Raw genomic sequence first — 16,664 nt, 5'->3', positions numbered from 1 at the left:
ACAATTTTTCTCCCTCCTCCTCGTAACAACCTTTCATGTACTTGAAAACTGTTATGTCCCCTCTCAATCTTCTCTTTTCCAAACGAAACAAACCCAGTTTTTTCAATCTTCCCTCATAGGTCATGTTTTCTAGACCTTTAATCATTTGTGTTGCTCTTCTCTGGACTTTTTCCAATTTGTCCACATCTTTCCTGAAACGTAGCACCCAGAACTGGACACAATACTCCAGTTGAGGCCTAATCAGCGCACAGTCGAGCAGAAGAATTAGTTCTCGTGTCTTGCTTACAACACTCCTGCTAATACATCCCAGAATGATGTTCGCTGGACTCATACTTAGCTTGTGGTCCACTATGACCCCCAGATCCCTTTCCACAGTACTCCTTCCTCAGCAGTCATTTCCCATTTTGTATGTGTGCAACTGATTGTTCCTTCCTAAGTGGAGTACTTTGCATTTGTCCTTATTGAATTTCATCCTATTTACTTCAGACCATTTCTCCAGTTTGTCCAGATCATTTTGAATTTTAATCCTATCCTCCAAAGCACTTGCAACCCCTTCCAGCTTGGTATCGTCCGCAAACTTTATAAGTGTACTCTATATGCCATTATCTAAATCATTGATGAAGATATTGAACAGAACCGGACCCAGAACTGATCCCTGCAGGACCCCACTTGTTATATCCTTCCAGCATGACTGTGAACCACTGATAACTACTCTCTGGGAACAGTTTTTCACCCACCGTATAGTATCTCCACCTAGGTTGCGTAATACTAGAATGCTGTTATAAAAGGAGGCTCTCTCTGCAGCTTTGCCATGGCTATGGCTGGCTATCTATCACCCCAGAGCGGTGTGCACACTGGACCAGATTTTTAAAAACTGGCCTCTGGTTTGGCATCTGCAGCGGGAGCACATTGATGATGCAGTTTTGCCCCACTTGGTCCGGCAGACCACCACCATCTCATGGAAGAAAGCTGTGATGACCACTGTAGTTAGGATGCCAAGATACCATTCCTAGCCAACGCTGTAACGGCTGAGAGATACCTGTGGTCCAGCCACAAGGGGTCCAGTGGATGAGGCTCCAGGGGTGCAGGTGTGGCTCGCCCGCTAGCAGGACCTGTGTGCACACACACAGCCAAGCTGTCATAAGCATAAAGGGAAGGGGAAACCCCTTTAAAATCCCTCCTGGCCAGGGGAAAGCTCCTCTCACCTGTAAAGGCTTAAGAAGCTAAAGGTAACCTCGCTGGCACCTGACCAAAATGACCAATGAGGAGACAAGATACTTTCAAAAGCTGGGAGGAGGGAGAGAAACAACGGGTCTGTGGGTTTTTCTTTATGCTGCCTTTGCCGGGGATAGACCAGGAATGGAGTCTTAGAACTTTTAGTAAGTAATCTAGCTAGGTACATGTTAGATTATGATTTCTTTAAATGGCTGAGAAAAGAATTGTGCTGAATAGAATAACTATTTCTGTCTGTGTATCCTTTTTTGTAACTTAAGTTTTTGTCTAGAGGGATTCTCTATGTTTTGAATCTAATTACCCTGTAAGGTATCTACTATCCTGATTTTACAGAGGGGATTTCTTTAGTTCTATTTACTCCTATTTCTATTAAAAGTCTTCTTGTAAGAAAACTGAATGCTTTTTCATTGTTCTCAGATCCAAGGGTTTGGGTCTGTGGTCACCTATGCAAATTGGTGAGGCTTTTTATCCAACATTTCCCAGGAAAGGGGGGAGTGCAAGTGTTGGGAGGATTGTTCATTGTTCTTAAGATCCAAGGGTCTGGGTCTGTAGTCACCTAGGCAAATTGGTGAGGCTTTTTACCAAACCTTGTCCAGGAAGTGGGGTGCAAGGTTTTGGGAAGTATTTGGGGGGAAAGACGTTTCCAAACAGCTCTTCCCCAGTAACCAGTATTTGTTTGGTGGTGGTAGCGGCCAATCCAAGGACAAAGGGTGGAATATTTTGTACCTTGGGGAAGTTTTGACCTAAGCTGGTAAAGATAAGCTTAGGAGGTTTTCATGCAGGTCCCCACATCTGTACCCTAGCGTTCAGAGTGGGGGAGGAACCTTGACACAAGCTCTGCAGCCCTTCCTCAGCCCACTGACCTCCAGAGCGAGAGCAGCAAGATGAGGCCCATGCAGCGGAGATAATCTCCCGAAGAGCCACAGCTCGGCGTCTCACAGGAGCCGAAGTCGGGTGCTTAACTCCCATCAGCTCCCTGGAGACTCCCAGCTGGAAGACGTTCAGTGGCGAAGCCTGTGTGCGCTCTGGGCACAGGGCTGCGGGATGACCATCTGAGAGTGCGGCTACAGCTCAGCAGAGGCCATCTCCGCTGCTGCCGTAACCCAGACCCAGAGGGCACTGGGATGCAAACCGAGCGATGGCGTCTCCTTGGAAGAGAGAGAAGGTCAGATTCTCCTCACGCTCTAAGACGGCCAGAACAACGGGAGGGGACAAGCCCAGAAGCCTCTCATCGGACCTTCTGGTCAGCCAGGTTACACTGCGTGATGCTAAATATAACCACTGATGGCTGCAGCCGTCTGCTTACTATTAGCAAACTGGCAGCCAGGCAGGTCCCCAAAGACGAGCTCTCCAGAGGCGTAGGGCACAAAGGGCTAACACGGACCAGGGAATGCAACATAACTGAACTCTGGGAGGCCCTATTACAAAGCTACACCAGCCTCCTATCCAGAACCGCCTATCCAGAACCGCTATCCAGAACCGCCTTCTAGTATCTCTGTGCCCCAGCGTCACTTCCCATCACAGCACAAAGCATCTTCTTTGATTTGTAACGGAGCAGCCCAGAGGCCCCTGGAGATGGCAGGGCTACCCAGCCATGCAGCAAGGAACAACCCAACCAGATGAGTCTGACAAGAGTGGGGAGGAAAGAGAAGCAAAGAGAGGGAAAGCGATTTGCCTAAGGCCACACGGCAGGTCAGTGCTGAGCAGGGAATCGGGTCCTGGTCTCCCAGCCCCCAGTCCAATGCCCTTGCCACTAGGATAAAATCCGTAGGAACAGCGCTGTACTGTATCAAATAAGGGAGATACTGAAGAATATCAGAAGGAAGCCAGATGTCTGTTTGAAATCTAGAATCACTGTTCAGAATTATTCCAATTTTGCAGTTGTGGAAGGTTTATTCTAACTTTTATTCCAAGCCCATTGTCTGAACGTGTCTGGGGCTCCTGTTTCTAACTGCCCAGACCTAGCCGGAAAAAAAGGTAATCAGGAAAGTCGCCTTTCAGTGCCATCTCCAGTGCATGGCAGGCTGACACAACCTGGTCAGCGATAACGTTCGTGCCTTACATAACCACAGGTTTGCTAATGCAACACACCCCCAGGGGTTGCTCACAAGCAGAAATGATGGGAAAGCCCAACCAATGAAGATTTCCACAGCAATGATTATACCCTGCACTTGCTGAGTCACTCTGTTTTAAATAGGAATGAAAGGGAATAAAGTCTCATTTAATAAATATCCCGCTTTTTTCCTTTAATTTGTGAGCGAATTTAATATTCACGAGTGTCAAGACCTAGTAGTGCTGGCCTGAAGCCATGAATAGGGCTGCAAAATTCTAGGCATGCATTCCCACTCAGCTGCCTGCACACCTCATTTCTGATCTGCAGCACCCCATAACCAACCCAGTTCTATACCAGGCATAGCTAGGCCAGCACACCATAACCCTGCTCTGCCACACCGCTGCTACTCCACACACAGCTCTCCGCTGCTGTTCCTCAGTCTTGACCTGCCGCCCCTTCCAGAGCGGAGGGCCCATTGGGACCAACTAGTTTTGGGATATGCACCGAGCGGGATTCCAGGAAAAGCAATCTAATGTTCACTGGACACTGAAACCAATATTTGAACCTAGTTTTCTAGCAAACTCCCAGGACCATCCAGCTTCTGAAACAAGATTTTTAATAAAGTTAAGACCCATTAACTTTTCAGCACAGAAATGTCATTTATCTGAGCCCCACCATTTCTACTAGAAGCCTGCATTCAGATTTTCTCTGCTCCCTTCTCACGAGGGAGACAGCGACTTTCATTTCCCATTACATCTGAACATCACATTCCTTTCAAACGTCTTCCTTGGTTCATGTTTCAGATGGCTGCGGATTCTGATTTCCCCTTTCATATCATTCATACTCGCCCTCTGCTTTAATGGCCCCTGCCTCTCTCATATTTCCTACCACATTAATACAAATAGCCTTATCCCTGGCGTTTTGGCAGCTGAAATGGGGTTAACAACCCAAAGAGTGTCAATCCCCATTCTTTACTGTAACAAGAAAAAGTCTTTATGTTCCTTTTTGCAACAACATTTAAAGCCTGAAGTCTGTGCCCATAGCAAATATGGCAAGTATCTGCTTTAAACTTGGGTTTGTTTTTGTATGTTTACGTTTCGGGTTCTTTTATACGCCAGTATTTACTCTCACTTCCACTGCAATCTTTGTTTCACGTGGTTTTGATCATATATTTAATGAGTTCTTCCTTGAGACATTTTAACTGCCAGCTTTGGTGCCTACAATTTGAGCATGGTGGGCCCAACCTTGCAGTCCTCATTCAAGTCTTGATTCAGCAGAGCCCTTAAGATGAGACATAAGGACATGCTGAATTTTAAGCATGTTTAAATGCTTTGCTGAATTGAGGCCTTATTCCTTTCACAGCAAAAGCGCCAATTAAAATCTATAAGAGATGGTCCAGTGGCAGGAATGCAGCATTTCTCCCTACGATGGCATTAGGTTAGGATTCCATGTACCATAAGACGCTAAGGAATCTTCAGGGAGACAGAGGCCAAATGAAAGCAACTGTGGGCATGTCTACCCTAGAAAGAATTGGAAATTAGATCAGCAGCAGCGCAGTTTAATTGGCGGTAATGCAGGTCATCTAACTCGCATTTCTCAGTGATAATGCTGCAAGCCTGGTTTTTTATTACCCCAGGAATAGACGCCATGCTGGTAAGACACCTGCACCCTAATTAGACAGAGCCCTAGCAACACTCTCATTTGAAAATGTCCATTTATTGAACTGGTCACTGGATTCAGAAAGCTGAAATCTCTCCTGGCTTTCACCTTGTTACTTTAACAGATGTAACTGTCTACATCTCTGAAACACATTCTGGGTGCTCCGAAACCAGGGGTAAAGTCTTTCCTTCTACATTCTTTGTGAAGGTCTCAGGAAGGTGTGACTTAAAGGAACAGCCACCACGTTAGCATAGCCAACATCTCAAGGCAATCAAAAGAGAGAGGCTCCAATTCCCCTCCTCCACTGGTTTCACACCTATGCAATTTCACTGGAGTCACCCTGATTCACAATGGGGTACACGAGAAGAGAATCTGGCCTAGTGTATAGTTCCCATTCATACCTTCATTAGGTTGATCTGCAATGACACACGTGTTTCCACAGGATACATGTGGTCACCACTAACATTTACAGTAATACAGGGCCCGGCTATAATTAACATGTCGAGTATTTTACCTGTCAGAGAACACTAGAAGTCCCAAAGAAGGGCCAGTTTGGTGCACAAACTCTGCAGCAAAAGTCCAATGATGTAGGGGATTGCAATCTAGCCCACCTCCAGAAGTGCAGTAGAGATTTACAAAGACAGGTGCACACAAGAGTGCAAAACAACTCCAAGGATTTCATCTGCAGATTTTGCCTCAGCATACTGACGAGTGAGCATTCAACTCGATGGGCCTGGATGGCTCCGGGGTCAGCTCTGGGACACAGACCTCTCACCTCCAGGGCGCAGCACGTATGAATTCAGCCTAGATCAATCACTCCCATCTGAAGACCGATTGGTGGCCAGTGTTGAGAGTCTCTGTTCAATTCCTAGTAGACAGCTGAAGACATGACAAAACCCTTCACAACAAATGTCCCTTTACCAGAGAGCTTCTGCAGAGACCCAGGATGGGATGGCCCTGGAGACCCTCTGGGTCAGGACTGAGGCCCATTAGTGGGGCAGTGCAGGGAAGTGAACATTTGTATCATCACAGGGCCTAGAAGCCCCAGTCACGGACCAGGACTCCGTGGTGCCAGGCACTGTATAGACACAGAACAAGAGACATTCCATTCCCCCAGAAGCTGACAACCTGAGGGACAACAAATGGACAGACAGACAGGGGAGTACAAGGCAACCGTGAGCCACTGTGGGTGACAGGCGGCGTTCACAGCACAGCACCATGCTGTGGCTGTGCCCCGGGCCAATGCAGGACTTCAGGCTTTACAGGGCTGTCAATCCAACATCTTTCACGAGCGCTAGATTTGCTTTTACACTGAAGAGACAAAGGCAGCGGAGCTGTTAATCTGGCTCCTTTAGAAAACAGAACCACAACATCCTGTTTTATCTGCCTTCTTTATAACGTTCACAGTATCAAGAGGTGGGTGTTCTTAACAACACGTTCATATTCTTTCCAGCAATGAACAGTCTGATTATTCCAAGGGCAGGTGCCAAGCAGATCTCTCAAACACCCTGCAAGCTGCAGCCAAAGTCTCCCACTTATCAGCTTTAGAGTTTACTAGCTGACCATTAAATAAATAGCCTAATGAATATGTGCTCGATCTGTTAGAACGCTGCCAGCCCCAGAGCGCACACACCATCTCTGCCCGGAGACTGCACGGACTCTGTTCGACATTTCCACAGGGTCGCCAGTGACCTGTCCCCAGCGAACAGTCCCTGGGATACCTGCAAGAACCACTTTATGGACAACCTGAAACTAGAGAGTTATCACTAGCATGCGCACTCCCGAGACGAGGAAACGATTGCCGTTGGCACACGTACCCTAGTACACTGAGTCAGTAGGCAAACTGCTGCCCCCAGGCATGCTAGGGTAAACCCGCAGTATCCACGCACTCAGTTCAACAGACTCACTGCAGATTTGGACTCGTACAAGAGAAAGCAGTGGTTCATTGGACCAGATTCTCAGCTGGAGGAAATCAGCATAGCTCTGCTGAAACCAAGCAGAGACTCTGGCCCTGTGTGTCTAACCTTCACATGCTCTCTCAGCATAACTAAGAAGTCGTTTGCTCTCACTGCCTCAGACTGGCTTGAGTATTACATTTGAAGTGTACACCGGATGGGTAGTTCCCAGGCTCTCACACGAATCTGTTATTTAAAACAAACAAACAAAAAACATGGACACATAGGTACAAATTTTACTTTCAGTTACATCAGCGCAAAACCACTGAAGAAAGAACTGTTACTCCAGATTTACATCAGTGAGATCAGATTTGGGCCCATCCTCTCTGCATTATATTTAACAAACAAATAAATCCTTCCATATGTTGTCTGTAATTTCAATATCCTCAATGACACATTGACAAGTGTGTTTCGCTGATAAGGGAGTATTCAAACATCCAACCCAAGAGCATATTAACAGAAGCAAGATGCTGCAGAATAAATATTCTGGGTTAGCTACAGCAGCTACGTCAGTGGGAACAGTCATTGCTGTCATTAATTTTTCTCTTGCTCCAGTGACAAGGAAGCTTACAAGTTTCTCTGAAAGAGAAGCACTGAAGACCAAATGTAGAGAGAGAAAACAGCACTGCCAACCCAAGCAATCAAAACTCCTGAGTCAGACCCCAGAAAAATTTTTTGATTATTAAAAAAAGTGTTTCGTTCTTTTTATCAGCCTTCAGGGTTCTGATTTTCTGCACAAACAAAGAATGAAAGAAAAGATTTTTAAAAAAAAGCAAATTACGTGAGAATGTCAATCACATGACTCAAGGAATGAGGACTTCACAGTAAAATCCCAAGAGCTGGCAACACAGATTAAGAGATAACATACTCTGAAAAGGTTTCAGAGTAGCAGCCGTGTTAGTCTGTATTCGCAAAAAGAACAGGAGGACTTGTGGCACCTTAGAGACTAACCAATTTATTTGAGCATGAGCTTTCGTGAGCTACAGCATCCGATGAAGCGAACTGTAGCTCACAAAAGCTCATGCTCAAATAAATTGGTTAGTCTCTAAGGTGCCACAAGTCCTCCTATACTTTGAAAAGGCGTCATCTGTCGAGTTAAATAGCCCCTTGCCCCAGCTCACTGCTGTAGATGTTCTATTGAAGGACTACTTAAAATTAATTTTTAAAAGCAATTGTAACAGTAATTGTCCAAGTTATCAGACGCAAGAAATGCTCCAAATCAGAGGAAATAATGCAGAGCCAGCGAGCCAAGAATACCGGCACAGACGCTCCTCCCCAAGGCCTGCCCAGGAGCTGGAGTGAATCACACCAGCCCAGGACCCATCACTGCCCCAGACAAAGGGTCCAATTCACTCATTGCTAGGCTCAACTCCATTACAGACACTTTTGCCAGCAGGGACTCCAGCCCACTGATTTCAGTGGAGTTACTAAACTCACTGAACTCCTGAACACTGAACTGCCAAAGGGCACTCTGGCTTTAGGTGGGAACAGTGACTTCCATCCACTCTGTATAATGAATCCAGCAGTCCCAGAGTAGACCCATCCTTGCCCTGCACTCAGTGCACCAGACTGTTTGACCACATTTCCATTGAGAGATGGTCAGCTGCTCCATATTCTTGTAGTCAATGAACCATCCATTTCAATCCTATTGACTCAGACCTCTGGCTTTTCCAGAAGTGTTTATTAATTATTTATTGAATAATCAAGCCACTTATTGAATACAGCATAACACTTCCTGCTGCTGCAATATAAATTTCATTGCTGTCCATGGGTTTCCACCGGATTACTCCAGGTCTCAGCCTGCCTATATGACTCTGGAATTTCCTGACTCCTGAGCGCTTGATTGTTTTTTGTCCCCTTTTCCCCCTCCTTACCATTGTATTAACGTCAACCTTGGCATTTAAATGTGTGCGTGACACATGGGACACACAAGGCATTTGCAGATTTTTACACCAGCCGACAAGCACTTCACATGACCTGGACATATTGCTAGTTAGATTTCATTAGGGAAATATCTTAAGTCAAAATATATAGCCGAAACACAACTTTTAATGTGGCAATTAGCTGGCAACTGCCTCTCTTACACACACACACACGCACACTCGGTATAGATATAGATATTCCAGAGTCCTGTAGATAGGTTCAGAGCTGGAGTAATCCGATGCAAACCCACTGATAGCAATGGAACTGCACCTACTTACACCAGATCTGAGTTTGACAAGGGAGTAACACCTGCTCACACCAAGCATGAACTCAGCCCATGGTTCCCACTTGCAACACGTAATTTGCGCACAAGGCACATGTATAGTAGGCTCTGTGCCTGTTTTCGACATTAAATGCAAACTTGCCTGCACGGATGTTGGTGTTGTTTTGGCAATACCAAGTGAAAGATGCTGAACTCTGGTCATTTCTTGACTTTCGAATGCTTGATTCCTGCCTGGGCTGTAGCCCGGTCTCAGGGAAGTCGACTGGCACCATGGAACTGGCACCATGGAAATAAAGAACACGAACGTAGCACGGACACTTGTTTTGATTCGGTTGTCTCATGAGCTCCACGTTTGCCAAATACTGACGCCGTTGGCTAGGGCGCCTGCCCGGCCTGTCTTGCTTTGAAGCCACAATGCTGAATTTGCGACAAGGCAAGCATTTCCACGGCAACCGACTGATGCCACAAGCATAGGAGGATGACTTCTTGGCTGCCCCAAATCGAGGCTGGGCTGAGAGGGGAAGAGGAAGTCTTAATTGAAGCAGAGATCTTCCTGAAACGCTATCAAAGGGCACACGGAAAAGGAGGAGGGAAGGAAATTGGGTTTGGTATGAAAGTTTTCCCCCAGGATTGCTGGAGTCTGAGAAAGCGGCTGTAAGCAAGTGCTTTCATCTTCAGCCAGACAGAAAATGGTCTCTAGTGATTAGAAATACTGTTTTCAGCAGAGATCAGTGCAGGCAGCCCAAGAAACTGTATATTAAGGCCTTTTGTCTACGTCTGATGGAGGCACATTTAAAATGACTTGTATGTGTAGTGGGGAGACTTCCAAACGTCCCTTTAGAATCAATAACTTTCGTTATCAACTTACAGCATTTCAGTCTCACCCTGGTTATGTCTGAACAGTCCTAACAGCTGCAGAAACACAGCATTTGTTTCTGCCTTAACAATAATTAATGCTCAAACACTCTGATTCCCCAGGAGATCCCAATAATTCTCAATGAAACACACAATATCCTAACAATCCAGAAATGAGAGTTCACATTGGCCCAAGCCCGTCAATATTTCAGAAGGATTGGTGCACACGGCCCAAGAATACAGACACAGGCTGTGCAAACATTGATATTGCTGACTATTTTGCATAACTTAGCTGCAAACTCAACAACAAGGCTTGTACGCCAAAGAAATATAGGTAGGAGCTGGGAGGAAGAGAGATTGATTTCTGGCCATCTAACCCAAGATGGCATTACAGAAAATCTATAGCAGAACTCATTCAAGCTATCAGAGAACAAGCAAAAGAGAACATCTAATGGATAGGACTATAAAACATTGTTAATGCAACTGGGTGTGGCCAATTACAAATCTAAAACTAGGCAGCACAGTGTACAATACAGGGAAATCAACTGTTTATTGATAAAACGTTTTAAAATGTCTATTTGCTGAGTGGCAAGTCAAAAAAGCAAAGTCTCAACAGATGCATAAATACAACAATTAGAAAGTTGATTTTCCTGTTTCATCCAGTTATTTCACATGCTAGGACTGTTCATGTAACTAGCTCCTAGGTACGTTGTGGGCTTGACTCCATGGCTGCTGGAACAATTTTTACAGTGAGGGTGCTGAAAGTGGAAACCATGTATTTGGTTGTTATTACTACTCTAAGCCAGGGTGTACTGCTGTACCCCCAGCACCGCGAGTTCCAACACCCCGCCTGACTCCCATTTGCCTTTCACTTTGCAACAGGACAGAGCGAATGTAAAATGCTACCATTTTGATCTGCTAGCATTTTACAATGTGCCCCCAGTGTAGGTGACAAAACAAGGTGCAGGGTGGTGAAGAACTGGGCCCTACATATCTCATGTTCTTTCAAGTGTAATGCTGACTTTCCAATGTGTGCTTATCTGCAATGCTACTACTTACAGCTGAGCAAAAGAAAAAAAACTGAACATTTGAAATAAAAAATGCCTTTTCAATTAAGTGGAAGTTTCTGCAAGAGCACTTTTGCTTTTGTTAAAAGAAAAGGAGTACTTGTGGCACCTTAGAGACTAACCAATTTATTTGAGCATGAGCTTTCAGGTATTTACTGAAAAACTGAAACCTCCCTGCAAGCTGAACACTTCTTAGTGATTCAGAACCAAATATTTTTCATTTTGACAATAACCTGTGACTTGACAGCACAGCAGGAACCGTGTGCAGCTTTCAGAATTAACTTGACTTATTTCCATCCACTTGGTACCAAAACATCTGACAAAAGGGACAATAAGAGCAAAAAAAAAAAAAAAAACACTTTAGGCCACATACTGTTTTCCTGAATGTGCAGCTCTCATGGACAACTTCTTAAAAAACAATTCACACACAACAGCAACATTCTGCAGTATGGCACCCAAGCACGGAGGCTGCAATGGGAAGTGCACTGCGTTCGATAGTTAATGCAAGAGATTTTCAAATGATTTGTGTCACATATCCATCTGCTTGAGCTCGTCAGGCCTTGTCTACCCTGGGGTTTCAGATACCCATGCAGCTGCACGACTGCAAACCCCTAGGGGGCGCCAGTATAAACTACGGCTTTCAGCAGCATGGATTTACCCTGTTTCAAATGACTCATCTACGCTAGACGTCTGCACCAGATCAGCCACACCGGAGGCGAAAACGCTCAGAGTAGACAAGACCTCAGTCCTGATTCAGCGGAACAAAAGTTAGCATTTGTGCTAAAGCAGAAAGTCTTAGGGGTGCAATAAAGGCCTGCAGTGCTGCTATCCATGGGGAACTGCTGTAGCCTTCTGGCTTGACGCAAAAGGGTTAAATCAATTCAGAAAAGAAAGATTGAGTTAAAAAAATATGAAGTAGATCCAATGAGTAGAGGAGACAGAAGAGAGGGCAGTGCTGCGCCAGACAAAAATGCCTAGGAGTCACCTGTTTTAACTATCTGGAACGTCACTAAATGATTAGCTGCATAACCCAGAGACTCTTATTTTCTCAAATATTTTTCTTACTTCTAATGGATAAAAGAAGTGGGAGGAGAAATGCAGCTCCTGGGCTCAGCAAGGTCTGACCGCATCTTGCTGAATCAGGGGCTTAGTGCCAGACCTCCAGTGACTTCACTAAAAAGAAAAGGAGGACTTGTGGCGCCTTAGAGACTAACCAATTTATTTGAGCATAAGCTTTTGTGAGCTACAGCTCACCTCATCGGATGCTGCGAGTCGGACCAGGCCCCAAGCCTTTGCCAATAGCACTGTGTGTTCTGAACACACAGACACCATGCATTCGGACGCTGAGCTTGGGATGCTCAGGTACTGCCAAAAAATCCCATGCAAAGCATTAAAAAGAAAAACCAAATGTTTTACAATCCAGTGTAGGTGAATGGGAGGAAATTCTGCAGTGTTTCTGTCACACAAATACACTAAACAGGGATATTACAGTCATGCACTAGGCCTGTTAAATGAAAAGCAAATATCAGACTATGCCATATGCTGACATTCATGTATCCAGTTTGGGGTGACTGGAGCTATTTCACTTGGCCACAGTGTCTTTTTTTCCCATCTCCTCTTCCCCTCTCTCCTTTCATACAGGCTTCCTCTTTGGTTGAATTTACCTGGACCTATTGAAATGCTGCAGGACGTGGCTGCTCATCTGTGCAACAGAATGGCCCCAAAGAAAGCTCTAATCCCAGGCTGTGGCATAAACTCCCCCGGGGAACTAAGGACCATCCCAAACCTTACCATCTTCTACCCCGAGTGCAGGCCACATTTCTTCAACCTGCCTTCTCTCGCACATGCAGAGCAATGTGCACACTTCAAAACACAAAAAAACAACTCCCTTCCCTAGGGAGAGAATGAACCACACGGCTCGTCGTTTGAGACACAACCGGAAGGCCCTCGATACTACAGTGACAAGGGCAGGATCCGAACCAACATAGAATAGATTCCCAGACCTGAAGATCATGCCTATTTAACCCTGTTTTAACTTATTTCATCAGGTCACTAAGTATTACTCATCTTCTTTGCTATCACCACCCCTGCCTTTACCACATCAGACCTTTCAGAGGCTGCTTCCTCGTTCTGCGTCTGCTTTCTGTTCATCCCAATTCAGGCGGGGTCACAGAAGGACTGTAATTACGAGGGGTCAATTTTATTTCAGATGTTAAATAACTGTCATACCCTTCTTCCAGTGTAACAGCAGTTGTCAAGGCAACAAGAAGTATTTCTTTCCACCACACCCATCACAACAAGCGTCAAGCTGTGGAAGGGCACAAACTGGTTGGTTTGTTGTTTGGCTACTCAACCACGTGTCAATTTTGATGAAAATAATCTTTTCAGTTTTCAAACCACGTGTCTTGCTTACCTTATAAAACACAGCATGTCTAGTGGGTAGAGCATGGGGGCAAGATGTCGAGAGACCTCAATTCTGTTCTTGGCTGGGCCACTCACTCCCTGCATAATCCCTTCCTTTCTCTAGGCCTCAGGTTTCCTCTCTGTAAAATGGGGCTCGGAATGCTTACCCACACTGGGGAAAAGATTTCGAAGTGAGAGGATGAAAAATCCTACACGAGTGCAATTATACATAGGTCACAGAGCTCTCTGTCCGAGGCACACACAGGCAGCACAAGACTGGGTTAGTGAACAGAGACTGTTCAAGATGTGTTAAAAGGGAGACCATCAAGCCAGAGAGGCCTAAAATTAGCCCCCTAGCAGTCCCATCTTATGGGTGCACACACTCATCTAGCACAAATATGCACATGTGAGCCTTCTTGTGAGCAGCTCAGAAGTGCTGAGATCAGGATTCTCAAACATTTTAACACCCGGCTGATTTACACCAACGGAGCAGTCAGGCAGAGAACAGGGACAATTAGAGTCATTCCTGGCACAGGGGCAAACAGGGTGCTGTCCCACACGGCAGCAAGGGGGCGACCTTAGGGGAGTCGCATTGCCAGCAGCAAAAACATATTTACATGACACAGAACAAAGGAATTCGTACCACCAGTTTCAGAATGGGTTAAGGCTACAAACACATGCCCCTTGCAATGCTCACCAACCCAGCACTCAGCCAGAAACACAGAAGATGACACAGGCTCAAATTGGATACAGCTATATCCGTTAATATGCTCTGATTAGACTGTATTTTTGGTAGGGGGGTTTTAATATGATCCCATGAGCCATGAATATTGCCTCGCAGTGACCTACCATACTTACGTGTGCAATTTTAGAAAATAAATACAAAGGATTCTGCTCCTCTCTGCAAGTACCACACTGGCAAAATACAAGAGGAAGGGTCCATGCATGGTCTGTGCGATATACATTCCTCTAGGGGGCTCCAAAGCAGCTGGCGGACTCTAGGAAGAAGGGCTGCACTTCACGGACCACGAAACAACTGTTAAGATGAAAACTAAAAAGCCATCTCTGGCAAGGAGGTGACGTGAGGAGGTGGCCTGGGACCAGGGCCAAGCCCAGAATCCTGCAGCCCCAAAGGACACTGCTATGCCTCAGTTCTTAAGCAGAGTAAATACTGGGTCTGTGACCTTTCCCAAAGGAGCTGACTAAAACCCAGAAAAGAAGGAAAAATACAGGATTGAGACAGATGAACCGGGGTCCTACGGTCACAGGCTCTGCTTGCACAAACGGCTATCACTTCTGAGACTCCACAAAACGCCGAGTGAACTAGAGAGACAGAGTGAATGCTTTCCCTGGCATTCTCTCACGCAGGTGAGTCCAAGTGAGACAAGGGACAAACTTTCAAAGCACCTCCTGGCAGTTCAGCTCCAGGAAGCCTACTAACGCAGCTGTATCCCCAAGCAGCCCCTGGAAACGTAACCGTGTATTACCAAAGCAAGGCCTTTAATGGCTAACAGCACTTAGCCTGGAAGCTGTCTGGGGCGGGGGCCATCTGTTTGTTCTGTGTGTGTACAGTGCCTACTGCCCGGGGGTCCTGGTCCATGGCTGGAGTCCTAGATGCTACCACAGTACAAGCAAGGACAATATCCTTCAGGGGTTTTAAATTGAAATAACGCTTCACATTTGTACAGTACCCTGCACCTAATACAGTACCCTGAACCCTGCGCCTGAAGAACTAATATTAGTTAATGGAACCTCATAACATCCCTAAGAGACAGTGAAAGTGAGACACAGAGAGACCTGAGGCAACTCTACAAGGCCACATGGTGGGTCAGAGAACCAACTAGGACCCAAGAGTCCCGGTTCCCACTAACTACTAGGTCCTGCTGCCCCTCCATGACCTGTAGACAGCTATAAAAATCAGGTCTGAGAGTCCTTCAGGGAATGTCTGACCCTTCCCCTGACAATATTATGCTCTTTTGTGTCACACAGCCAATGACACCCTCTCAGTAACAGGCGCAAGTGACCATGCAGCCAGCTTTCAAAATGCCATAAATCCAGTCAGGCTTAACTTGTATCTTTTAACCAGCCAAAGTGATGTGTTCATGTTCCAAACTACTCTCCTGCAAAATCATGTCAGAAAACCAGAGACCTGTGCATGCCCCAGCAGGGACAGCCCTGGCTATAAAATGAGGCAGTGGCTGTGAGCAAGAAGGGGATACCCCCTACTGAAGCCCTTCTGGGAGCAATGAAAAGCCCCTCTCCCCCGGCTCTGTTGAATCCCTTCAATGCAGGTCATTGAAAAGTCCAGCAATTCAGGCGATGGGACTCCTGGGGGAGGGGAGCTTATGCAGCCTCCCAGGATTGGAGCCACTCTCTCCTTTAGGTTTCAGAGTAACAGCCGTGTGATTAGTCTGTATTCGCAAAAAGAAAAGGAGGACTTGTGGCACCTTAGAGACTAACCAATTTATTTGAGCATAACCTTTCGTGAGCTACAGCTCACTTCATCCGATGCACAGTGCAGCCCAGGCCAGTAAAGCCACAGGGGTGAGTTTGGGACTGTCGGTTTTTTGGCTGTGTAACTAATCGTTCCTAAGGGCTGCTAGTAATTACACAATCTCTGCTGGCAGGGCCCCAGGGACCGAGCTGCTGGGAGGTAGTTATTAGCAATGGTAGCAACAGATCAAAGCAGATCCCAGCATTACACCCTGGAGTGGGGGGTGTTGGCGGGGGGGATTTGCTCATCAAAACGACCCTGCACCCCAGATAAACCCCAGCCCTGCAATTCCCCAAATCACCCCCCACCCCCGCTCAGTGGGCTGGAGAGGCGATGGGGCCGCGTTCAGAGCGCAGCCACCATGACTTACAACCTTGCAGCAATCACAAACAAAACCAACAAACAAGATGCGGGGGGGGGGGACGGGGGACACAGCCCTACCCCCCCACCCCGCCCCCAAAGAGAGCCGTTCGACGGGCACCCCGGCGTGCTGACCCCCAGGGCGCCCCCTAAAACAGCAACATCTGGAGCATCCCCTAGTCTTCCCCCGGACGTCACGCTCCAGATGTGCAGCCCCCCCCCAAAAAAAAACCTTCAGGAGCCTCCCCCCAAAAACGCCGGCACTGGTTAATCCAGATGCGCACAGACACCTGGCGGGCGCATCCCCCCCCCCCCCCCGCACATCTGGCGCCACCCCCGCGGGAACCCCTGGCTCCAGCTGCGCGGGGCCCGGCCGCAG

General features: G+C 46.6%; 1 protein-coding gene across 1 annotated transcript in view; it reads right to left on the bottom strand.

Annotated features, from left to right (window-relative positions):
• SGSM1 (small G protein signaling modulator 1) overlaps positions 1 to 16,664 on the bottom strand; it is a 98,305-nt gene that overhangs the window by 66,566 nt on the left and 15,075 nt on the right. The gene's annotated exons all lie outside the window — the stretch shown is intronic.

Source organism: Eretmochelys imbricata, chromosome 15 (assembly GCF_965152235.1).
Source record: "Eretmochelys imbricata isolate rEreImb1 chromosome 15, rEreImb1.hap1, whole genome shotgun sequence".
NCBI classification, from domain to species: Eukaryota; Metazoa; Chordata; order Testudines; family Cheloniidae; genus Eretmochelys; species Eretmochelys imbricata.
This window is presented reverse-complemented; position numbering and strand designations above follow the sequence as displayed.